Source organism: Hemiscyllium ocellatum, chromosome 4 (assembly GCF_020745735.1).
Source record: "Hemiscyllium ocellatum isolate sHemOce1 chromosome 4, sHemOce1.pat.X.cur, whole genome shotgun sequence".
Taxonomy (NCBI): Eukaryota; Metazoa; Chordata; class Chondrichthyes; order Orectolobiformes; family Hemiscylliidae; genus Hemiscyllium; species Hemiscyllium ocellatum.
The window spans coordinates 28,374,546-28,399,584 of NC_083404.1; the positions used below are offsets into that span (position 1 = coordinate 28,374,546).

Consider the following 25,039-nt stretch of genomic DNA (forward strand, 5'->3'; position numbering starts at 1 on the left):
GTTCCTGTCAATTCTCTACCATTTAATTGAGAAACACAACATATTGTGGGAAGTATGAATGTTACCATGGCTTTTCGAACCTGCTGCTGAGCCATTGTGTACATCTCACAGCTGGATTAATGATTGTTCTGCCCTAGTATAACCAGTTAAATGGTTCATTAGTTGCCTGAAAAGTGTTAAAAATCACCATTACAATAGCGTCATGATAGGTTGCTTTCTCTAGTTGAACAGAATACAAGGCTTGCAACCATAAACTGCTATTTTATTTGTGAGTTATACATTAATATTAAATATTGATAATTAACCATTTTTTTCAGCCAAAGTGAAAAGTAAAACCCTTTTCCTTGCAAACAGTTTTGGCTTGTTGAACTTCTCTTTTGGGGAAATTTATTTATATTTTGTTTCTTTTGTCTTTAATTCACCCAAATTTGAACAGAGAGGAAGTAACGATAGTTGTCAGGATGCATTATTGAATTTGGCGATTGAACTATTTTCACGGAACATTTCCCTTGATCTCCAAGATCTGTATTATCTATAGTTTGAATCCTGTTCTGAACAACATCCAAATTGTTCACCTTATTATGTACATCACTTAACTGACTTAGTGTACTCCTCAGGATGCTTACCAAATTCGATTAGATGTGTTGATGTCTGCTTTATTTTCTTTGGATGCTTTCATTGAAAACATCTCATTATTTTGCTTTCCATCTTTGGACTTTGAAAATTACACCATTGGTGGCTTCAGAGGATTATGGGATAGACAAGAAAGTAGAGTTGAACCCATAATCAGATAAATCATAATCCTCTTGTGATGGAGCAGGCTTGAGGGCTTGAATTACCTACTCCTAATTTCAGATGGTATATTTTTATTTCATATGATATTTTTTAATTATGACCTCATAACAGTAAGATCTGCACTTCTAATTTCAGCTGCACAATTTGTGTCAACCTCCTTTATAGTAATGATGTAGCTTCTTAAATGGTGTGCACAGATGTCTATGTGACAAATGCATCACCAATAGCATTGCACCTTAGCTGGCGTGTCTTGGTTAGTTTGTGAGCTTCCTTGTAAAGGCATTCTCTGTCTTTTTGCAGAGGTTTGTGAGAAACCCTCTTCTATGCCAGCAGTTTTATAATTGTTACTAACCTGAAGTTCAATTTCATCTTGCTTGAAATCCATTGATTCTTTGTACTGTGGCTAGTAATTGCAGCTCCCTCTTAGGTTTGCAAGCCAGTTAGTAAACTCGTGACCCTAAGAAAGCTTAGACTTTTGTTGTCCTTTGTAATGTGTATCTACTTCAGAGGTGAAAAAAGACCTGAAACTAATTTAAATAGCTGAAATATGAGCTTGCACTGAACCAAGCTAATCAGCTGTCGGATGACGCTACATTTAACTGCCACAATCCAACAGCCAGTTGCTGTAAACACAATTTAATATTTTAGATAACGTTCTGTAAGTTCTCTGACATTCAGCAATAATACCTCTCTACAGAACTCCATCTAATCATTCTCCTTGCACCTATTCTTCTCCATTTATCAAATTTTTCAAAGATATATGATTATATATTATAAATGCACTACATAAGCATACTTAAATGTAAGCTGTAATTTTATTCAAGTATTAACAGGGTTCTCTGCAAACTATGTTTAATAAACCTGACTCTGGACCAGATCCAGATTTTTAGTATCACTTTTAAACTGAGTGTATACCAAAATCTTTCCCTGTGCCCTAGTAAGATGATGAAAATCATAGTGGAATGGAAGTGAAATTAGGGTTGAAATGAGCAAACATTTTATTGAAGCAGAATCTTTTAAAGCCAAATTTTAAATATTTTGGGCTGTTTTCAAATGAATGAAACTCAAAAATTTGATACTGTTCCATCAAAGCATTACTGGTTTTTATAGGTATTCACATTGATTAACTCATTCATTGATTAACATGGGCTATGTGCAAGATGTTCAGTTTTCAGCAATACCTGTTGTAGTTCAGCCATAACTTGATGCTCACTTTAAACTGATCTAGTTCAAGTGTGTATGTTTTTGTAATCATTGTTTTAAAAATCGTTTACATCTTAAATCAGTATTACAGCAAATGGTATCTTTGAAGGAAATTGTAGCAGTATTTTAAAGGACATGAACAAACTTTATAATAGTGTCATGATTTGGAGGTGCCGGTGTTGGACTGGGGTGTACAAAGTTAAACAACACCAGGTTATAGTCCGACAGGTTTAATTGGAAGCACACTAGCCTTACAATTGTGTCCTCCACAACCACCTGATGAAGGAATGGCGCTCCGAAAGCTAGTGCTTCCAATTAAACCTGTGGGACTGTAACCTGGTGTTGTGTGATTTTTAACTTTATAATAGTGTGTCATTTAGTCTTGATATGGTGCTGATTTCTAAAGAATTTTAACTGAGCACAATATCAGACTAAACACTACTGCTGAAGTCTGGTTTCTAATGGATAAAATCAGTTTAGGAGTATGGATTGAATTGACAGAAACATCGCAATTTCTGTAATTTCATTTTCCCAGCTTGGTAATAACTACAGTAAATTAAGGGAACAGGATTCGAGCGCACCCCTGCTCTCAGATAAATATAGTAGAATGTAAGGGTTAAGACCTTGGCCTTGGCGAAGTTCTTACCACTCCTGGTTCGGAATCAGGAGTTCAAACTCCACTTCAGAGACTAGAGCACATAATCATTGCTGAAACTTCAATATGCTGGGGATGGTACTGTTGAAAATACCTGTACCTTCTTTCAGGTTAACTTTGAAGTGGAGATCTCCTCTGTCAAATTCAAGTTTCCATGGCCCAATTTAAAGTAAGGAATGGTAATTCTTCATGTGTCCTGGCCAATAATTGGCCCATTGACCAGTACAGACAAAAAACATATAATTTGATCATTTATCTCTCTTTTTTTTGGGGGGGGGGGGGCTTTTTTTTTGGTACAACTTGGCTGTCACATTTAAGATTAGATTAGATTAGATTACTTACAGTGTGGAAACAGGCCCTTCGGCCCAACAAGTCCACACCGACCCGTCGAAGCGCAACCCACCCATAACCCTACATTTACCCCTTACCTAACACTACAGGCAATTTAGTATGGCCAATTCACCTGACCCGCACATCTTTGGACTATGGGAGGAAACCGGTGCACCCGGAGGAAACCCACGCAGACACTGGGAGAACGTGCAAACTCCACACAGTCAGTCACCTGAAGCGGGAAATTAACCCGGGTCTCAGGCGCTGTGTGGCAGCAGTGCTAACCACCGTGCCACCCAAATTTCTGAAGTAACCCATTGGTTACGAACTGTACCTCTTTTACTCGCATCCAAATCATGGGGATCATTACATTTAGCAATTTTTACCTCTAACTGAATGCATACTAGCCCATTGCATCCAAAATTTATTCCAATATTGTACTTTTGGAGAGCATTGAAGCCTGTCCACTGATAATATTTTCAAATGAAAATATTCTATCTGCAAGAATGCATATCACTTTCTTTATTTCATTTTTGCCCAGAAATACGTTTGGTGCCCTTTCTCCAATAACTACTCAAAATCACATTTGACAGGATTAATTATTAGCTATTTTCAAGGCCAGTGTTCATTTTTCAGGAAACATTCCACTGTCACAATTTTTATTTTTGTTGGTAAAGGAATTTTTGAGCAGTGCAATTGACTGTTAGTGATTCCATTACAGGAATGTAAGATGAAGGGTGACATCTTTAATATAGTTTGCAGAACCTTAGTGAAACCTGCAGCAAGTGTAGCATATTCCTTCTCCATTTTGATAATAAGACTTTCGGTAGTTTGAATAACCAGTTTGCCCTGATAATGTTAGCACTATTTAAACATTGCAATTTGGCATAGAGTCATAGAGATGTAAAACATGGAAACAGACCCTTCGGTCCAACCCGTCCATGCCGACCAGATATCCCAACCCAATCTAGTCCCACCTACCAGCCTCCAAACCCTTCCTATTCATATACCCATCCAAATGCCTCTTAAATGTTGCAATTGTACCAGCCTCCAACACATCCTCTGACAGCTCATTCCATACACGTAACACCCTCTGCGTGAAAAAGTTTCCCCTTGGGTCTCTTTTATATCTTTCCCCTCTCACCCTAAACCTATGCCCTCTAGTTCTGGACTCCCCGACCCCAGGGAAAAAAACTTTGCCTATTTATCTTTTCCATGCCCCTCATAATTTTTAAAACCTCTATAAGGTCACCCCTCAGCCTCTGATGCTCCAGGGAAAACAGTCCCAGCCTGTTCAGCCTCTCCCTGTAGCTCAAATCCTCCAACCCTGGCAATATCCTTGTAAAGCTTTTCTGAACCCTTTCAAGTTTCACAACATCTTTCCGATAGGAAGGAGACCAGAATTGCACGCAATATTCCAACAGTGGCCTAACCAATGTCCTGTACAGCTGCAACATGACCTCCCAACTACTGTACTCAATACTCTGACCAATAAAGGAAAGCGCACCAACGCCGCCTTCACTATCCTATCTACCTGTGACTCCACTTTCAAGGAGCTATGAAGCTGCACTCCAAGGTCTCTTTGTTCAGCAACACTCCCTAGGACCTTACCATTAAGTGTATAAGTCCTGCTAAGATTTGCTTTCCCAAAATGCAGCACCTCGCATTTATCTGAATTAAACTCCATCTGCCACTCCTCAGCCCATTAGCCCATCTGGTCCAGATCCTGTTGTAATCTGAGGTAACCCTCTTCGCTGTCCACTACACCTCCAATTTTGGTTTCATCTGCAAACTAATGAACTGTACCTCTTATGCTCGCATTCAAATCATGGGGATCATTACATTTAGCCATTTTTACCTCTAAATGAATGCATACTTGCCCATTGCATCCAAAATTAATTCCAATATTGTACTTTTGGAGAGCATTGAAGCCTGTCCACTGATAATATTTTCAAATGAAATTATTCTATCTGCAAGAATCTTTTGAATAAATTGAGATCATAACAAACCACTACACTTCAAGGTGGTTTAGTCATTGTAAGATGTTCCTCTGAGATACAGGGTATAACGTAAGTGCAGACCTTTTTTCCAAATGATCCTTAATAATACTCAGCATTTTGCCTTTTTGTTATTAACTAATATTTATCAAAATTTTCGATGTCCATACAGCAATGTGCCCTCAAATTTCAAGTTGCAAATTCAGGTTTACTTTAGTTTTCCAAATGTTAGGAGGAGTTGAGGAATAGGTATTGTCTGTTTGATATTGCCCTGTCAGCCTGCTTTGACATTCAGTTGTTTTGATTAACTTCTTAACTAATTACTATCCATTTCAAAAGTAGAAAGCTTGTTTCCTGAAACCTTGACTTGAAGTTCCAACCACCCCCTTTCAATGCTTTTTTGGGGAATTTACCCTGATACAAACAATATTTCTTCTCCCAATCTAATGATATATAGAATCATAGAGTTATACTGCATGAAACAGACCCTTTGGTCCAACTTTTTTGTGCCGACCAGATATCCTAAACTGATCTGGTCCCACTTGCCAGCATCTGGCCCACATCCCTCGAAGCCCCTTAAGTATTCATGTACTTGTCCAGATGCCTTTTAAATGTTGTAATTATACCAGCCTCCACCACCTTTGACAGTTCATTCCATACGTGCACAACCCTGTGCTTGAAAATGTTGTCCCTCAGGTCCGTTTTAAATCTTTTCCCTCTCACCTTAAACCTATGGCCTCTAGTTTTGGACTCCACTACCTTGGGAGAAGTACCTTGGCTATTCACCTTATTGATGCCCCTCATGATCTTATTAACCTCTATAAGGTCACCCCTTAGCATCTGCTGCTCCAGGGAAAGATGTCCCAGCTCATTCAAGTCTCTCCTCATAATTCAAACCATCCAATCACAACAATGTCTTTAACTCTTCTCTGAACCTTTCCAGCATCTTTCTATACCAGTAGTTCCTGTACCTTTTCCTACTGTTGACAGTGCATAAAAAACATTGTTATGCAAGTACCATTGCATTCCCAAATCAAAGGAACCCACATCATTTGTATTATTAAAGTTTGTCAGAGCTGAACATTCCCACTAAAGTATTTTAAACAATGCCAAAACTAGTGACACCGGTTCTATCCCACCAGTGAAGGATTTGTAGTAAAGCAAATCTTGTTTTGAAATTGTAGTTAGCTTTGTAGAGTTTGTTCATACTCCATTAACATAGTGCTGTCAAGAAAAATGAAGAAGTGAATTGTAAAACTTGGTTAAACCAAAATACATTGTCTGCAAGTGTTTGCAATGAAGAGTATTGAAGTTTAGTAGAACAGAAAATGAAGTGTTTTTGCACAGTTATTTACCAGTGCTGCCTTTAAAAAACTTTAATGGAGGAGATGGTGTAAAGTAATGTCGCTAAATTAGTAATACAGAGGTCCAGGCTCTTACTGTGGCAGCAGAGGAAATTTAAATTCAATTAACAATTGAAAATTAGTCTTGAAAGATCCACCTAGGTTTTTTTTACAGAGGGAAATCTGCCATCAGGCCTCTGTGACTCCAGGCCTACAGCAATGTGCTTGACAATTAACTGCTCTCTGAAATAGTCTAGCAAGCCACACAGTTCAAGGACAGTGAGGGATGGGCAACAACCTTACTAGCAATGCCCATATCCCATAAAAGAATAGAACATTTTAAAAAGTGATATTTAAGTATTGATTGTAGAAAATGTATTTTTCCATCACAAGTTAATATGTTTGCTTTCAGTTAAAGGAGAAGGAACTATGGTGAGTGGGAGGGCGAATTTAAAACATCTTTTAGAATTTGTCTTAAAGATCCTCTTGTTTTTTGATGGAGTACTTTAATAAAGTAAACTTTCCTTCTCCTTTTGTGGATTAAGATTTGGACTGCAACAGTGAGAGTAAATAGTTATATTGTGTAAGTATTTGATGCTGGGAGTCTTTTTTAAAAACTTGTATAAACATAACAACACAAATGCAAGATCTAATAATTTTCTGGATTGAGGCTTTGGTTTAAATGAGCAATGTGTATTTTCTTACTTCAGTGATAGCGTTGCTCTATATTTTTTGCAACATGTTAAAAAGAATGAAGCCATGTCTACAATATGACAATCATTTAAATGTATAAAGTAAACTGAAATTTATTATTTTAATAATCCTTGAGATTAAAAATATTCAATGAAGTGTTTAATTCATGGTCTGGAGCTGAAATATTTATAGTGTATAAGCTATTTAAAATTTTTGAAGGATTTTGTTATACAACTTTATAGAGAAAATGCCATATGAAAGTATTAATGCATGAAAACTAATAGATAATTCTCAAATTAAACTGAAGTCCATTTTTAGAATGTATGACAGTGTACTATTGAGCTGAATGCTGTGTGCCATTTTAGCTCTACTTTTGTTCTTTATTTTTGTACTTTGTGCACACAAGGCCTATCTTTTATATGAAGTTATTTGTATATCTTCAGTATTACGTTGTAGGTGCCTTCCATGAGATTTTTTTTAAAAAATGGAATACAATTTTAGATTTTGTAAACGTTTAGGCACTTATTGTAGACCTCAATTTATCATAGTACAAGGATGTGTTCTCCTTGGAAAAATATTAGTATTTATGTTACACATTTAAATCAGATTAAAGGAATATTTTAAAATAATTGAGTGCTTCTGTCACATTGATTTGCATTCTTAATTTTCATAATTAAAAGATGGTTATATAGAATACTTAATAGCCAGCAGTGTGTTGTAGAAATAATTATTTTATTTGTTGTATATAGTAAGATAGGTATTTCACTTTCCAGCACTTCTTTTCCGATTAGTTTATTGTTAAATTGCAGACTACCTTATTATGTTTGTCTAGGGCTCAGCAGTGATTCAATTTGTTCCCACCAAGACATATTACACCTGAGGGCTGTAGTTTTAAAATTCCTTGCATCTTGATCCTGACACTAACCATGAAGAGGGAATCCATTGTGAGAGTCTATTTGCGGGTTTAAAATGGCAGCACTGCATGATGTGTAAATCTGGCCAATTGGTACCACATCCACAAACATCCACTCCCTCCACAACCAACACTCAGCAGTGATGTGCACAAATTACAAGATCCAGTGAAGAAATTCACCAAGATTCCTTAGACAGCATCTTCCAAACCCACAGCCACTTGTATCTAGAAGGTCAAGGGCGGCAGATACATGGAAACACTACCATTTGTTCCGATCTAAACCACTCATGATCCTGAACTGGAAATATATTATTGTTCCATCACGGGCTGGGTCAAAATCTTGGAATTTTATCATTAATGGCATTGTGGATCTAACTACACTATGTGGACTGTAGCAATTCAAGAGACCAGCTCACCACCACCTTCTTAAACGCAACTAGGGACAGGCAATGAATGCTGGCCCAGCCAACGACATCCATATCTCTCAAGTAAATAAGAAAGAGCCAAGTCCAATTTAATAAATTTAATGGGTTTCTTGATGCAATCATGTGTTTGTGGGTGTACTGTGTGCACACATGATGCAATAGCTGGTATTTAAAAGAATCCTTCAGTTCTACAAAGGATGATGAAGGAAATGGCTGAGAGGGATGGTAGCTCTTGAGTTCTCAGGTGGTTTCCTGCACACACAAACTGTACACTCAGATAGTATGCACATTCAGATTAAGCACTGTCAAGATGTATACACAGTCGGACTGTACACGGACTGTACTACATATAAACTGCCAGACTGTACACATTCACAGACAGTACTCATGCACTATCAGTGTGCACACGACAGGTTCACTGTCAGACTGTACACACAGATTGGATACATTCACCTTCAGTCTGCACAGATTCACAGACTGTACACTTTGTGTCAGATTACACAGACTGTACACAGACTATTCACTGTCAGTGTGCACACAAATTGTACAGACTATACACATTTGCTCTCAGACTGTACACATTCACAGATGACACACATTGTCAGAATGTATGCATTCACTGTCAGAAAGTACACATTCATATACTGTACACAGTCACTGTCAGACTGTACATTCTTGCTGTCAGACTGTACACACCCATAGACTGCAAATTTAGACTGTACACACTTATAGACTGCACATTGTCAAACTGTACACACTCACTGTCAAACGGTATACACTCACAGACTGCGCATTGTCAGACTATATGTACTCACTAAGTAAAAACAATGACTGCAGATGCTGAAAACCAGAGTCTAGATTACAGCGGTTCTGGAAAAGCACAGCAGGTTAGGCAGCGTCGGGGGAGCAGTAAAATCGACGTTTCGGACAAAAGCCCTTCATCAGGCTTTTGCCTGAAACATCATTTTACTGCTCCTTGGATGCCGCATGGACTGCTGTGCTTTTCCAGCACCACTCTAACCTAGACTGTATGTACTCATTGTCAGACTGTACACACCCACAAACTGCACATTGTCAGACTGTACACCCACACACTGCACATTGTTTCAGACTGTACACACCCACACACTGCACTGTCAGACTACACGCACACAACTGCACATTGTTTCAGACTGTACACACCCACACACTGCACATTGTTTCAGATTGTACACACCCACACACTGCACATTGTCAGACTGTACACCCACACACTGCACATTGTTTCAGACTGTACACACCCACACACTGCACATTGTCAGACTGTACACACCCACACACTGCACATTCAGACTGTACACCCACACACTGCACATTGTTTCAGACTGTACACACCCACACACTGCACATTGTTTCAGACTGTACACACCCACACACTGCCAGACTGTACACCCACACACTGCACATTGTTTCAGACTGTACACACCCACACACTGCACATTGTTTCAGACTGTACACACCCACACACTGTCAGACTGTACACACCCACACACTGCACATTGTCAGACTGTACACACACACTGCACATTGTTTCAGACTGTACACACCCACACACTGCACATTGTCAGACTGTACACACCCACAGCCTGCACAGTGAGCTCTGTCTAGCCGGCGCGCGGTGCGTTGCGTGCTGACGTCATGCCGCAGTGTCGGGCCCGAGCCTCACCCTGAGGAGCCGGGAGCTGCAGGCCCAGGAGCGGGGGCTTTCTCAGCCCGAGCCGAGCGGATCCCAGCAGGAGGCCCGGCACCGGCATCGGAACCGGGGGGAGGGGTAAGAGCAGAAACACACCGTTCATAGAGATGAGAGACACAGACTGGGGGTGGGGAGAGGGAGAGACTGTGGGGGGGGGAGAGAGGGAGAGACTGTGGGGGGGGACGAGAGGGAGAGACTGTGGGGGGGGGAGAGAGGGAGAGACTGTGGGGGGGGGAGAGAGGGAGAGACTGTGGGGGGGGGAGAGAGGGAGAGACTGTGGGGGGGGGAGAGAGGGAGAGACTGGGGGGAAGAGAGGGAGAGACTGTGGGGGGGGAAGAGAGGGAGAGACTGTGGGGGGGGGGGAGAGAGGGAGAGACTGTGGGGGGGGGAGAGAGGGAGAGACTGGGGGGAAGAGAGGGAGAGACTGGGGGGAAGAGAGGGAGAGACTGTGGGGGGGGAAGAGAGGGAGAGACTGTGGGGGGGGGAGAGAGGGAGAGACTGTGGGGGGGGGAGAGAGGGAGAGACTGGGGGGAAGAGAGGGAGAGACTGTGGGGGGGGGAGAGAGGGAGAGACTGGGGGGAAGAGAGGGAGAGACTGTGGGGGGGGAAGAGAGGGAGAGACTGTGGGGGGGGGAGAGAGGGAGAGACTGAGGGGGGGGGAGAGAGGGAGAGACTGGGGGGGAAGAGAGGGAGAGACTGTGGGGGGGGGAGAGAGCGAGAGACTGTGGGGGGGGGAGAGAGGGAGAGACTGGGGGGAAGAGAGGGAGAGACTGTGGGGAAGAGAGGGAGAGACTGTGGGGGGGGGAGAGAGGGAGAGACTGGGGGGAAGAGAGGGAGAGACTGGGGGGGGAGAGGGAGAGACTGGGGGGAAGAGAGAGAGACTGGGGGGGAGAGAGGGAGAGACTGTGGGGGGGGAGAGACTGTGGCGGGGGGAGAGACTGTGGGGGGGAGAGACTGTGGCGGGGGGAGAGACTGTGGCGGGGGGAGAGACTGGGGGAGAGACTGTGGCGGGGGGGAGAGACTGGGGGAGAGACTGGCGGGGGGAGAGACTGTGGGGGGGAGAGACTGGGGGGAGAGACTGTGGGGGGGGGGAGAGACTGGGGGAGAGACTGGCGGGGGGAGAGACTGTGGGGGGGAGAGACTGTGGGGGGGAGAGACTGTGGCGGGGGGAGAGACTGTGGCGGGGGGAGAGACTGGGGGAGAGACTGTGGCGGGGGGAGAGACTGGGGGAGAGACTGTGGCGGGGGGGAGAGACTGGGGGAGAGACTGGGGGGAGAGACTGTGGGGGGGGAGAGACTGGGGGGAGAGACTGTGGGGGGGGAGAGACTGGGGGGAGAGACTGTGGGGGGGGAGAGACTGGGGGGAGAGACTGTGGGGGGGGAGAGACTGTGGGGGGGAGAGACTGTGGGGGGGGAGAGACTGGGGGGAGAGACTGTGGGGGGGGAGAGACTGTGTGGGGGAGAGACTGGGGGAGAGACTGTGGGGGGGAGAGACTGTGGGGGAGACTGTGGGGGGGAGAGACTGGGGAGAGACTGTGGGGGGGAGAGACTGGGGAGAGAGAAGAGAGCGAGAGACTGTGGGGGGGGAGAGACTGTGGGGGGGGAGAGACTGGGGGAGAGACTGTGGGGGGGGAGAGACTGGGGGAGAGACTGTGGGGGAGACTGTGGGGGGGAGAGACTGGGGGGAGAGACTGTGGGGGGGAAGAGGGGGAGAGACTGTGGGGGGGAGAGGGGGGGGGAGAGACTGTGGGGGGAAGAGAGGGAGAGACTGTGGGGGGGGAAGAGAGGGAGAGACTGTGGGGGGGGAGAGAGGGAGAGACTGTGGGGGGGGAGAGAGGGAGAGACTGTGGGGGGGGAGAGAGGGAGAGACTGTGGGGGGGAAGAGAGGGAGAGACTGTGGGGGGAAGAGAGCGAGAGACTGAGAGAGCGAGAGTGGGGGGGGGAAGAGAGCGAGAGACTGTTGGGGGGGGAGAGAGAGTGAGAGACTGGGGGCAGGGAGAGAGGGAGAGACTGGGGGGGGGAGAGACTGTGGGGGGGAGAGAGACTGTGGGGGGGAAGAGAGGGAGAGACTGTGGGGGGGGAGAGACTGGGGGAGAGACTGTGGGGGGGAAGAGAGGGAGAGACTGTGGGGGGGGAGAGACTGGGGGAGAGACTGTGGGGGGGTGGAGAGGAAGCGGAAGAGACGGAGGAGGGTGGAGAGGAAGGGCGAGAGATGGAGGGGGAGAGGGAGAGACTGTGGGGGGCACAGAGATGGAGAGAGAGAGAGACCAGGGAGGGGGTAGAGAGGGAGATTGTGGGGTGGGAGAGCGAGACGGGGTGGGATGTCATAGAGAGGGAGACTGCGATGGGGAGCCAGGGGAGAACAAGAGACCGGTAGAGGGGTGGGAGAGAGAGAGATCAGGGAGGGGGTAGAGAGAGGAAGCCAGGGGTGTGAGAAACTAGGGATGGGGGCGGAGGTGAGGTTGGGGGGGTGTGGGTGGGTGTGATAGAGACCGGGGCAGGGGGGAGAGAGGGAGTCTGTGGGGTGGGCAGGTTTGACTGGAGGCGAGAAATAGACCGGGGTGGGGAGAGAGAGAAGGTTGTGGGGGGAGACTGTGGGTGTGGATAGATTGGGGGAGAGAGAGACCAGGGAGGGGGAGACTGTGAGGGGGGCGGTGAGATAGTGGGAGGAGGAGGGTGGTCTGATGAGTGAGCCCGAGGGTGAGCCGTTTGTTTGGAATGAAGCCAGTGTTGGGATGGACAGAGACAGGCGGCTGCTCAGGTTAATATGTTAGTTAAGAAGATTGTCAGTTGTGTATAGATTTCTCCCTATTCCTTTCACCTCAAATGATTTTTTCCTTCCTTGGCTGTTGATGTGAAATGTTCATCATGGAGGGATATGGGCCGGGCGCTGGCAGGTGGGACTAGATTGGGTTGGGATATCTGGTCAGCATGGACAGGTTGGACCAAAGGGTCTGTTTCCATGCTGTAATTCTCTATGACTGTACTAGGGGTGTACTTCAAGGATCTGTTTTGGGGCCACTGCTATTTGTCATTTTTATAAATGTCATGAATGAGGGCATAAAAGGATGGCTTAGTAGATGACACTAAGGTTGGTAGAGTTGTGAATAGTGATGTTGTTAGTTACAGAGGGACATAGGTAAGCTACAGAGCTGGGCTGAGAGGTGGCAATGGAGTTTAATGCGGAAATGAGAGGTGATTCACTTTAGAAGGAGTAGCAGGAATGCTGAGTACTGGGCTAATAGTAAGATTCTTGGTAGTGTGGATGAGCAGAGAAATCTCTGTCCATGTACATAGATCCCTGAAAGTTGTCACCCAGGTGGCGTTAAGGCGTACAGTGTGCTAGCTTTTATTATTAGAGAGATTGAGTTTCGGAGCCATGAGGTCATGCTGAGCTGTGAAAACTCTGGTGCAACTACATTTGGAGTATTGTATGCAGTTTTGGTCATCGCATTATTGGCCGGCACGATGGCTCAGTGGTTAGAATTGTTACCTCATAGCATCAGCGACCCGGCTTCGATTCAGCCTTGATGACTGTGTGTGTGTGGAATTTGCACATTCTCCCTGTGTCAGCATGGGTTTCCTCCGGGTGCTCCAGTTCCCTCCCACAATCCAAAGATGTGCTGGTCAGGTGACATGGCCATGCTAAATTGCTCAGTGTTCAGGGATGTATAGGTTAGGTGCATGAGTCTGAACTAAATAGAGGGGAATGGGTCGGTGTAGACTTGTTGGGCAGAAGGGCCTGTTTCCATACAGGGATTCTAATTCAATAGGGATTCTAATTATAGGAAGGATGTGGAAGCATTAGAAAGGGTGCAGAGGAGATTTACTACTTTGCATGGTATGGAGGGAAGGTCTTATGAAGAAAGGCTGAGGGACTTGAGGCTGTTTTGATTAGAGAGAAGGAGTTTGAGAGGTCACGTAATAGAGGCATATAAGATAATCAAAAATTTAGATAGGACAGCGAGAGCCTTTTTCCTCGGATGGTGATGGCTGGTGTGAGGGGACGTAGCTTTAAATTGAGGGGTGATAGATACAGGACAGATATCAGAGGTAAGTTCTTTACTCAGAGTAAGCCTGCAACTTTAGTAGAGATAGAGGGAGAATCTGTGTGGGTGGGATGGGAGTGGGGGGAGTAGAGATAGATCAGTTAGACACTGCAGAGATCCTAGCCTTTGACCTTTTGTAGCCATAGTATTTACATGGCTGGTCCAATTCAATTTCTGGTCAGATGTTGCTATGTAAGTAAAGTGTTTCTGCATATGCATATGGAGTAATCTATGGAATTGCAAGTTATGCTGAACATTGTGCATTTATCAATGAACATCCCTATTGCTAGCCATGAGATGGCAGGGATGTAATTGAAACAGCTATAGATGTTAGGGCCTAGGATGTGATCCTGAGGAATTTCTTCAGTGATGCTTTGGAGCTGTGGAGATTAACTTTCAACAACCAGAATCACCTCCTTTGTGATTCCTGAAGAAGGGCTTATGCCTGAAATGTCGAATCTCCTGTTCCTTGGATGCTGCCTGACCTGCGCTTTTCCAGCAACACATTTTCAGCTCACCTCCTTTGTGCCAGGTATGACTCTAGCCACTGGAGAATTTCCTAATTGCCTTTGACTCCAGTTCTGTTAAGGTTCCTTGATACCACACTTAGTCAAATGATGCCTTAATATCAAGGGAATGCACTTTCACCTCACTTCTGGATTTCATCTCCTTTGTCCATCTTTGAATCAAGGCTGTAATGTGGTCAGGAGCTGGCAAAACCCAGACTGAGCATCAGTGAGCAGTTTGTTCTTTTCCTTCTAAGTCATTGGTGCTTGTTGAATCAGCATGTTGTTCCTTACATCTGCTCAGTTTCTCTTACACAATGCTTAAGGTCTATATTTCCATCAGCTAACAGGAGCAGCTGTTTCGCTAACATTATGTAAATGTTCATCTTATCCACCTCTATCAAATCTCCGCTCAATCTCCTTGAACACTGGCTTCTCCGACCTCACAATGGAGCTAAATTCCCTCATCCCTGGTATCTCTTCTGCAGCTTCTTGAGGACTTTCACATCCTTCCTAAAGTTCTGTGCCCAGAACTGGAAACAGTTGTGACCTTAACCAGAGGTGCATAGTTTTTTAGCATAACATTCCTGTTTCTGTACTTCATGCCATTATTAGGAAAGCCTTGAGATCTCCTCCTGTGTTGATAACAACACTCTTATAACCTGCCACCCTCAGAGATCTGTGTACATAAATCCCCATGTCCCTCTTTTCCTAAACACTCTTTAGGAGTGTACTATTAAGTACATAGTGCCTTTTCACATCTTTTTCTGTCAAAATGCATCATGTCTCACTTCTGAATGTTCACCGAGATTTTCTGCACAAAGCCTGAGCTGCGACTTAGTTCCCGGCTTTCTCTTAGGTAGGCATGCCACTACTGAGCTGACACTCAGGTTGAAATCTTGGAAATGTGCATGTCAGTTTTCTGGGAGAATAGGCAATCATTGTAAGGTGCCTCGAACACAAAATGCAGCCCTCCCCAATGCTACATGAAGTGGATAACCTCACATTTTTCCACATTATATTCCATCTGCCATGTACTTGCCTATCACTAAGCCTGACCAAATCTTGCAGAAACTGTTTAACATTTCATCACACCATACGTTTCCACTTGGCTTTGTACCATTTGCAAATTTGAAAGTATTACATTTGTTCCTCTCATCCAGTTTATTAATATGCATTGTAAGCAACTGGGTGCCATGTACTGATCCTTGTGGTACCCGACTGTTCACAGGCCGCTATCTTGAGAATGACCCATTTATTCCAACTGTTTTCTGCCTGTAAGCCAATCTTTAAGCTGTGTCAGTGTATTATCTTCTATCTTGTGTTTTGAACCAACCTCTGGTGGTAGGGACCATATCAAAAGCTTTCTGAAAATTCAAGTGTACTTCATCCATTGACATCCCTTTCTGAATCCTGTTAGTAACATCCTCAAAAACCTTCAACAAGATCGTCAAATGCAATTTTCCATTCACAAATCGACATTGACTATGCTCAATCTAATCACTCTTCTTCAGACCACCCTTTTACACTATCCTTTATTCTGCATGTTCGAACTTTCCGACTACTGATGTTCCTTGCTTTCTTTCTTGCTCCCTCTTAAATAATGTTGTGACCAGATTCTAACCTGGAGGAATACTACTTGAATCGATAACATTTTGAAAGACGATTAATATATTGACTATTTTTCCAACCAGCACCATCATCACTCTGGGATGTAGAATATCGGGTCCTGGGGGTTTATGAACTTTCAGCCTTATTAGTTTGTGTAATTATGCTGAGCCATGCATGTACACTCGAATATTCTTCTGCAAATGAAAGATTAGATCATGTAATGGGCCATTTAACAAGAGCATTGTGATGAGGTTTCTCTGTGTGAACACTACACCCACACGATCTCTGTAGAGTACTGTTTCATAGAGTCATACAGCACGGAAAGAGATGCGAAAGTGAGTGGAGTGCAAAGTGTTTTAATAGGAAGTAAAGAATGATAGTAGCCATTGATCAAAACATGTAAAATTATTGAGTGTCCTTATTTGCTGATAATCTGGGCTGTCTTAGCAAATCTACAGTGCATTTCTTTCAAATATATTGAGGATTCTAAATTGGTAAGTGAACTATAATTATACAATTACTAAAGTCATAAACCCTTAATCAGTTACATACTGTTGAATAGTGGATAAATATTTTACAGCTAATGCTGCAATTGCACCTCTAACTTTAAAAAAAATTAAATGTTGATTTTACCTGAATCGGAAATGATTACCGAATGCAGTACAGAAGGAGATCACTTGTCCCATCATGCTGATGCCAGCTTTTTGAAGGAGTTATTAATTTGGTTCCAGTGCTTTGCTCTGTCCCTAGTACTGTATATTTGTCCTTTGTAATTTGTACAACTGCATTTTCAAAGTCTTATCTGACCCTTGCTCCTCATCTTCTGCCACAGTATTTCAGCAGTTATTGAGTTACCCGTCTCCGCCTTTGAGGACCTGTGTTGTGCTGGCACTCTTCCAACTGTAAGAGGGGATAAGCACACATGGCAATAATCCATTTAGATGAGGTGTCTTCATTTGGCACTGATTTGCTGTAAAAGATCGATCTTTGGGAGACATGTTCTGCCAAAAGTGACGGTTGAAGCTGCCAAATAATGTAGGCTAGATTAGAGTGGTGCTGGAAAAGCACAGCAGTTCAGGCAGCATCCGAGGAGCAGTAAAACCAACGTTTCGGGCAAAAGCCCTTCATCAGGTGTACAGGCAGAGTGCCTGAAGGGTGGAGAGATAAACGAGAGGAGGGTGGGGGTGGGGAGAAAGTAGCACAGAGTACAATAGCTGAGTGGGGGAGGGGATGAAGGTGATAGGTCGGGGGGAGGGTGGAGTGGATGGGTGGAAAAGAAGAGAGGCAGGTAGGACAAGTCATGGAGACAGTGCTGAGCTGGAAGTTTGGAACTGGAGTGAGGTGGGGGAAGGGGAAATGAGGAAACTGGTGAAGTCCACATTGATGCCCTGGGGTTGAAGTGTTCCCAGGCAGAAGATGAGGCGTTTTTCCTCCAGGTGTCTGGTGGTGAGGGAGCGGCGGTGAAGGAGGCCCAGGACCTCCATGTCCTCAACAGAGTGGGAGGGGGAGTTGAAATGTTGGGCCACAGGGCGGTGTGGTTGATTGGTGTGGGTGTCCCAGAGATGTTCCCTAAAGTGCTCTGCTAGGAGGCATTAGGTCTCCCCAATGTAGAGGAGACCGCATTGGGAGCAACAGATACAATAAATGATATTAGTGGATGTGCAGGTAAAACTTTGATGGATGTGGAAGGATCCTTTAGGGCCTTGGTTGGAGGTGAGGGAGGAGGTGTGGGCGCAGTTTTGCAATTCCTACGGTGGCAGGGGAAGGCGCCAGGATGGGAGGGTGGGTTGTAGGGGGCATGGACTTGTCCAGGTAGTCACGGAGGAAACGGTCTTTGTGGAAGGCAGAAAGGGGTGGGAAGGGAAATATATCCCTGGTGGTGGGGTCCGTTTGGAGGTGGCGGAAATGTCGGCGGATGATTTGGTTTATGCGAAGGCTGGTAGGGTGGAAGGTGAGCACCAGGGGCATTCTGTCCTTGTTACGGTTGGAGGGGTGAGGTCTGAGGGCGGAGGTGCGGGATGTGGGTGAGATGCATTTGAGGGCAACTTTAACCACGTGGGAAAGGAAATTGCGGTCTCTAAAGAAGGAGGCCATCTGGTGTGTTCTGTGGTGGAACTGGTCCTCCTGGGAGCAGATATGGTGGAGGCGGAGGAATTGGGAATATGGGATGGCATTTTTGCAGGAGGTAGAGTGGGAAGAGGTGTAATCCAGGTAGCTGTGGGAGTTGGTGGGTTTGTAAAAAAAATATCGGTGTCAAGTCAGTCGTCAATAATGAAGATGGAGAGGACTGGGGGAGGGGGCGGCGCAGGCAGCGCGGAGGTGTCAGAGATGGTGCAGGTAAGTTTAAGGTCAGGATGGAATGTGTTGGTGAAGTTGATGAATTGCTCAACCTCCTCGTGGGAGCACAAGGTGGCGCCAATGCAGTCATCAATGTAGCGGAGGAAGAGGTGGGGAGTGGTACCGGTGTAATTACGGAAGATTGACTGTTCTACGTAGCCAACAAAGAGACAGGCATAGCTGGGACTCATACAGGTGCCCATGGCTACCCTTTTGGTCAGGAGGAAGTGGGAGGATTCAAACAAGAAATTAAGTGTGAGGACCAGTTCGGCCAAATGAATGAGAGTGTCGGTGGAAGGGTACTGTTGGGGACGTCGGGAGAGGAAGAAATGGAGGGCTTGGAGGCCCTGGTCATGGCGGATGGAGGTGTAGAGGGACTGGATATCCATGGTGAAGATGAGGCGTTGGGGGCCGGGGAAATAGAAGTCTTGGAGGAGGTGGAGGGCATGGGTGGTGTCTCGAATGTATGTGGGGAGTTCCTGGACTAGGGGGGATAGGATAGTGTCGAGGTAGGTAGAGATGAGTTCAGTGGGGCAGGAGCATGCTGAGACAATGGGTCGGCCAGGGTGGTCAGGCTTGTGGATCTTGGGAAGGAGGTAGAACCGGGCAGTGCCGGATTCCTGGACTATGAGGTTGGAACCTGTGGGTGGGAGATCTCCTGAGGTGATGAGGTTCTGTATGGTCTGGGAGATGATGGTTTGGTGATGGGGGATGGGGTCATGGTCAAGGGGGCTTTAGGAAGAGGTGTCCTCAAGTTGGCATTTGGCTTCAGCGGTGTAGAGGTCAGTGTGCCAGACTACCACTGCGCCCCCTTTATCTGCTGGCTTGATGGTGAGGTCTGGATTGGAGCAGAGGGATTGGAGGGCTGCGCATTGTGAGGGTGAGAGGTTGGAGTGGGGGAAGGGGTAGACAGGTTGAGGCGGTTAATGTCTCGGCGGCAGTTGGAAATGAAGAGGTCGAGGGCAGGTACTAGGCCAGCGCGGGGTGTCGAGGTGGGCGAAGGGGTCCTCGAAAGGTTGGCGGGAGTCCTGATTGTGAAAGTAAGCTCGGAGGCAATGGAAGAAGTGTTCAACGTCACGGCGTGTATTAAATTCATTGATGCATGGATGGAGGGAGATGAAGGTGCGTCCTTTGCTGAGGACTAATCGTTCGTCCTCAATGAGGGGGAGGTCGGGGGAATGGTGAAAACTTGGCAGGGCTGGGAGCTGGGATCTGGTGTAGGTGTGGAGCTGGCAGTGGGGGCAGAGCCTGTAACTGGAGTTGGCCTGGTGGTAGGGGGAATGGGGGTGGAGTCATGAGCAAGGGTGGTGTTCCCCTCAGGGTTCTGGGGAGCGGGGATGGTGACAGTGGGGTCTGTGGGGGAGCGTGTCAGCAGAATACTGGTGAGTGGCATTGGTGGGGGTTGAAGTGGTAGCAAACACGGCAGTGGGGGGGGTGGAAGTCACTGTGCGTGTGACATCAGCGATGGTGTGAGGGGTGGAAGTGATGTCACGTGTGGTGCATGAGGAATTGAGGGGCGGAAGTGGCTGTGGAAGTGGCCATGATGGGGTGGATGTGATGTCATCGATCACCGTGGGGGTGGTGGCTGCACCAGCTGCATGGCTAATGGCATCCAAGCAGTTTGTAGGCTGTTTATTCCTGCTTTGCTGTTGTCAATCCTCAGTAGCAACTGGTCATGGTAATGTGCCTATCTCCCTCTTTCGCTAGCTAGTAACTCCCAGGTGCAGTTCCCGATGTTTGGGCCTTCATGTCATGTTTGCAAGCATCCTTGAATCAGAGATTTGGGAATTCCACTGGTCATCTAGCTCCAGCTACTTCACCAAGAGGTTCTTGGTTTTCAACTATTGTCCATCCTGTAGATGTACCCAGTACTTGAGCCAGTGAAGCTACTTCTGTTTGGTTACTTCTAATACACCTGGGAGCTCTGGCTTCAAAAAGACTGCTAACTTCACGATTCTCTGCTGCCAGAATATACCCATAGTGTGACACAAATAAGATGCAAGTTACTGCAAAAGTTGTTAGTTGCAAGCCCCTCATGTTTCAAAGCTGCTCAACAAGGTGTTAAATATGTTCAAAATCTGAGGTTTCTAAACCATCTGATAGGCTGAAGGTTCATTTTGATGTTAGTCCATGCATGTTTCACAAGCTGACCCATCAGTGGTAGCTTGCTTCCTCTGTGTATGTAGTGAGCTCTGCATCAAGTGTTAGATTGGATTAGATTAGATTTAGACTTACAGTGTGGAAACAAGCCCTTCGGCCCAACAAGTCCACACCGACCCGCCGAAGCTCAACCCACCCATACCCCTACATTTACCCCTTACCTAACACTACGGGCAATTTAGCATGGCCAATTCACCTGACCCGCACATCTTTGGACTGTGGGAGGAAACCGGAGCACCAGGAGGAAACCCACGCAGTCACTGGGAGAACGTGCAAACTCCACACAGTCAGTCGCCTGAGTCGGGAATTGAACCCGGGTCTCAGGTGCTGTGAGGCAGCAGTGCTAACCACTGTGCCACCGTGCCGCCCATCAGATTGCCCATCAGAGAGGTGCTAAGGTAAAAGGATTTACTAACCACTTAGACTGGTGTGTTATTTAGTATGAATAGACACACCTTGTCCCATGACCACAGTTTTCTTGACACATATTATTAAAAACAAATTACAGACTTTGAGAGACAGTCCATGAATCTTTGTAGTAAGTTGCTGTGAGGATGATTAGCACAGCATGATCGGGATGCAATTATTTTCTTTTATTCCTGTCTCCATTTATCTGTCATCTCTCCAGCCGTATAAGGCTCTAAGGTATCTGCCGTCTTCGTTTTCAGGTCTCTTATGCATTCCAGTTTTGATAGTGTCACCTGGGGTCTTTGGTTACCCAGGCCCAGCTGTGGAATTCCCTCCATAGACCCCTCTGAATTGCTGTCTCGCTTTTCTATTTTAAGGCGCTCCTTAAAACCTAGCTGTTGGTCCAAGCTTTTGGCCATCTGATCTAATCCTCCTTGTGAGACTTGATGTCATCTTTGTTATGTAACACAACTTTTGAAGTGCCTTGAGGCATTTTTGCTGTATAAATATAAAATATATCAGTGTGTTCACTTTCTACAAAGATTTGAACATTTCAATCAATATAATCTCTGCATATATTCCAGATATGTAGACATGAATAGTTACTCGTTCATAAACAGATAACTTTCATGTGAGGACATCAACTTTGTGCTATGAAGAACCCATCTGTGATCCTATCCCATGACCGCTATATTCAGCAAGGGAGGAAACTTCTGATCACAAGCTCTTGCTAGAAATTGACTCACTTGCCTGGAGCAACTCTGTATCCCTGTGCAATTAACAAAAGCATAGAAACAGCATCTGGATGATACAGGGTGGCTGAAGGTTTGCTCCCGTATTATGACTCACAGGGATCGGGTGCTGAAAATCAAGTCATGCTATTCCTGAGTCATTGCAAAAGATAAAGGTTTTAAAAGAAGACAAAATTTCCCAATTTAACTGTCTTGTAGATCCAGGGTGACGTAGCATGGGCTAAGTTTCTGTACTTAATGAGAATGACTATTTATTGTATATAATTAAGCTCTAGCTGCAGTTGAGTCAGCATATAAACTCTACTAATTAAGATTTTAATTCCCTTATAAACCCTTCTTACACAAGTATGTGCACATACACGTGAGAAAGTCATGGGTTATGAATGGTGTGAAAAACTAGCAAAGCAGTTCAATTAGTTTGAGCGTTGCTGAGATGATACTTGTCCTGGTCAGAATGTTGCTTCTCAGTCATCTGTCTCTTGATGTTTTCACTGGTTTGGAAGAGACAGGATGGTTGGTTCACTTAATAAGCCAGAGACCTTTGTTAAAAGTTGTCGCTTACATCAACTATTGAAGGAAAGATAAATGGGTTTTCTTCAGGCTTAAAGTGGCTCGCTGCAGGGAAAAGAGAGAGAGCTCCTAAACAGGTGGTGCTTCAAAGGCTTCTCTTTATCTTGTTGAAATCATCAAACTGCTTAATTATTGGAAAACAAATCCCACAATTATTGACAGGCAAATCTTTGTAATTAGTAACTGATTCCTGAAGAAAGGCTTATGCCCGAAATGTTGATTCTCCTGCTCCTTGGATGCTGCCTGATCTACTGTGCTTTTCCAGCAACACATTTTTCAGCATTGATCACTAGTCAATAAACTAATCTACTACTCGTTGCCAACCGAAGTTCTGTTTATACACAACACATTGACTCCAGTTCACTTGCTACCACTGATGTCCCTACAGCTGGACATCACAGTGGATATCATGTTAAGAACATAAGAACTGGGAGCAGGAGTAGGAATTCAGTCCTTCTAAGTCTACTCAGTCTGATCTTATCTTGGCCTCAACTCCACTTTCCCTCCCACTCTTCATAACCCCTCAATACATTACTAATTTAAAATCTCTCTGTCTATCCTTAATGAATGTCCTAGCATCCACCTACTCTGGGGTAGTGAATTCCACAGATTCATTTCTCTTTGAGATTTTCCTCATCTCCATTTTAAATCTGCTGCCCCAATCCTAAAACTATGATCTCTAGTTCCATATTTCTCCACATGAGAAGTGTCCAGGCCTAAATTGTTCAAACTCTGTTTATAAGAAAAGCGACTCATCTCTGGGATCAATTTAGCAAACCTTCAATGCAACTACACCCCTCCTCAAGTAAGGGGACCAAAATTGAATGAGGTACTTTAGATGTGGTTTCACTCATGCTTTTTACAGTTATAGGAACATTCCTCTACTTTTACACAGTTCCTTTAGCAGTAAATGCCAAAATTCTATTTACCTCCCTTATTACCCATTGTACCTGCATACTAGTTTTCTGTGATTCAAGCATGATGAAACCCAAATTTCTCCACACCAAAGTACTGAGGTTTCTTTCTGTTTAGATAAGTTTTTTTTAAATTCCTCTGGCCAAAATGGATAACCTCACATTTAGCCACATTAACCTTTGTTAAATTTTCATCTAACCAATCCATATCCATATGTAAATTTTTTGATTCTTCCTTACAACTTACCTTTCCACCTATTTTGATGTCACCTGTAAATATAACTAGTACTTTCTGTGTCTTTTTGCATCCACGTCATTAATGTAGACTAAATATTTGAGGCTTGAGCACTGAACCTATGGTACCAACTTGTTACATCTTGCCAACCAGACGGAGACCTATTTATCTGCCTGTTGGTTAGCCAGTCCTCTATCCAGCTAATAAATTTCCCTAACCCCTAATACCTTCTGTACTAACGTTTTTGTACAGCACATCATCAAATAAAAGTTACTTGCTTTCAAATCGTGCAAACAATTCTTGCAGTTTCTCGTTTTAAAACAATTCTTCACGTTTCAGTACAAAATAATTAAAAAAGCAGGGACTCTTCAAGTGAGTGGTAATAATCAACTAAAATGGGGGGAAGGAAATAAATAGTGATGTTATGAAATGGGTTCATGTTGTAGAAGAGGTGGTGCTGTATTTCCTTAAAATGCATGAAGGTAGCTAAATCATCAGGACCTGATCCAGAGATTTCCACAACTTCACTGGAAGCTATGGAAGAGATTGCTGGGCCTCTTGCTGAGGTGTTTGTATCATTAACAGCCATGGGGGAAGTGCTGGAAGTAATGTAGAGCCATTACTTAAGACTGAAAGGAAAAGGCAGGGAACTCTACATCGATGAGCCTTACATCAGTGATGAGTAAGCTGTTGAAGGGGATTCTGAGGTACAGGATTTAAATACATTTGGAAAGGCCAAGACTGATCAGGGTTATTCAACATGGCTTTGAGTGTGGGAAGTTGGTTTTCACAAACTTGGTTGAGTTTTTTAAACAGATAAGTAAGATTAATCAAGGCAGAGCAGCAGACACTATCTCTATGAACTTCAGCAAGGTGTTCAAGGTTCTGCGTGCTGGACAGGTTAATAAGGTTAGATCACATGGAATCCAGGGGGAGTTAGCTAATTGGATACAAAATTGGTTTGGTGGTAGGAGACAGGGTGATGCTGGAGTTGTTTTTCAGTTTGAAGGCCAGTGATCAGCGGTGTACCGCAAGGATCAGTGCTGGGTCTGCTGCTTCTCATCATTTATATAAATGATTTGGATGTGAATGTAGGAGGTATGGTTAGTAAATGGATGGTGTCATGAACAGTAAAGAGGATTATTTCAGATAACAATGACCTTGATCAAATGGGCCAATAGGCTGAGGAGTGGCAAGTGGAGTTTAATTTAGATAAATGTGAGGTTTTACATTTTCCTAAGACAAACCAGGGCAGGGTTTCTACAGTTAATGATAAAGCCCTGGTCGGTGTTGCTGAACTAAGAGACCTACCGATGCAAGGGCATAGTTCCTTGAAAGTTGAGTCGCAGGTAAACAGAGTGGTGTAGAAGGTCAGGACGTTGAGTATAGGAGTTTGGATGTCATGTTGCGGCT

General features: G+C 44.7%; 1 protein-coding gene across 1 annotated transcript in view; it reads left to right on the forward strand.

The window, feature by feature from the left end:
- Positions 1-10,033: 10,033 nt before the first annotated feature.
- Positions 10,034-25,039, forward strand: part of LOC132811730 (activin receptor type-1-like) — a 45,649-nt gene continuing 30,643 nt past the window's right edge. Inside the window, exon 1 of the mRNA XM_060822841.1 lies at positions 10,034-10,164. The gene's annotated coding sequence lies outside the window, so the exon portion shown is untranslated. The remainder of the gene's footprint in view (positions 10,165-25,039) is intronic.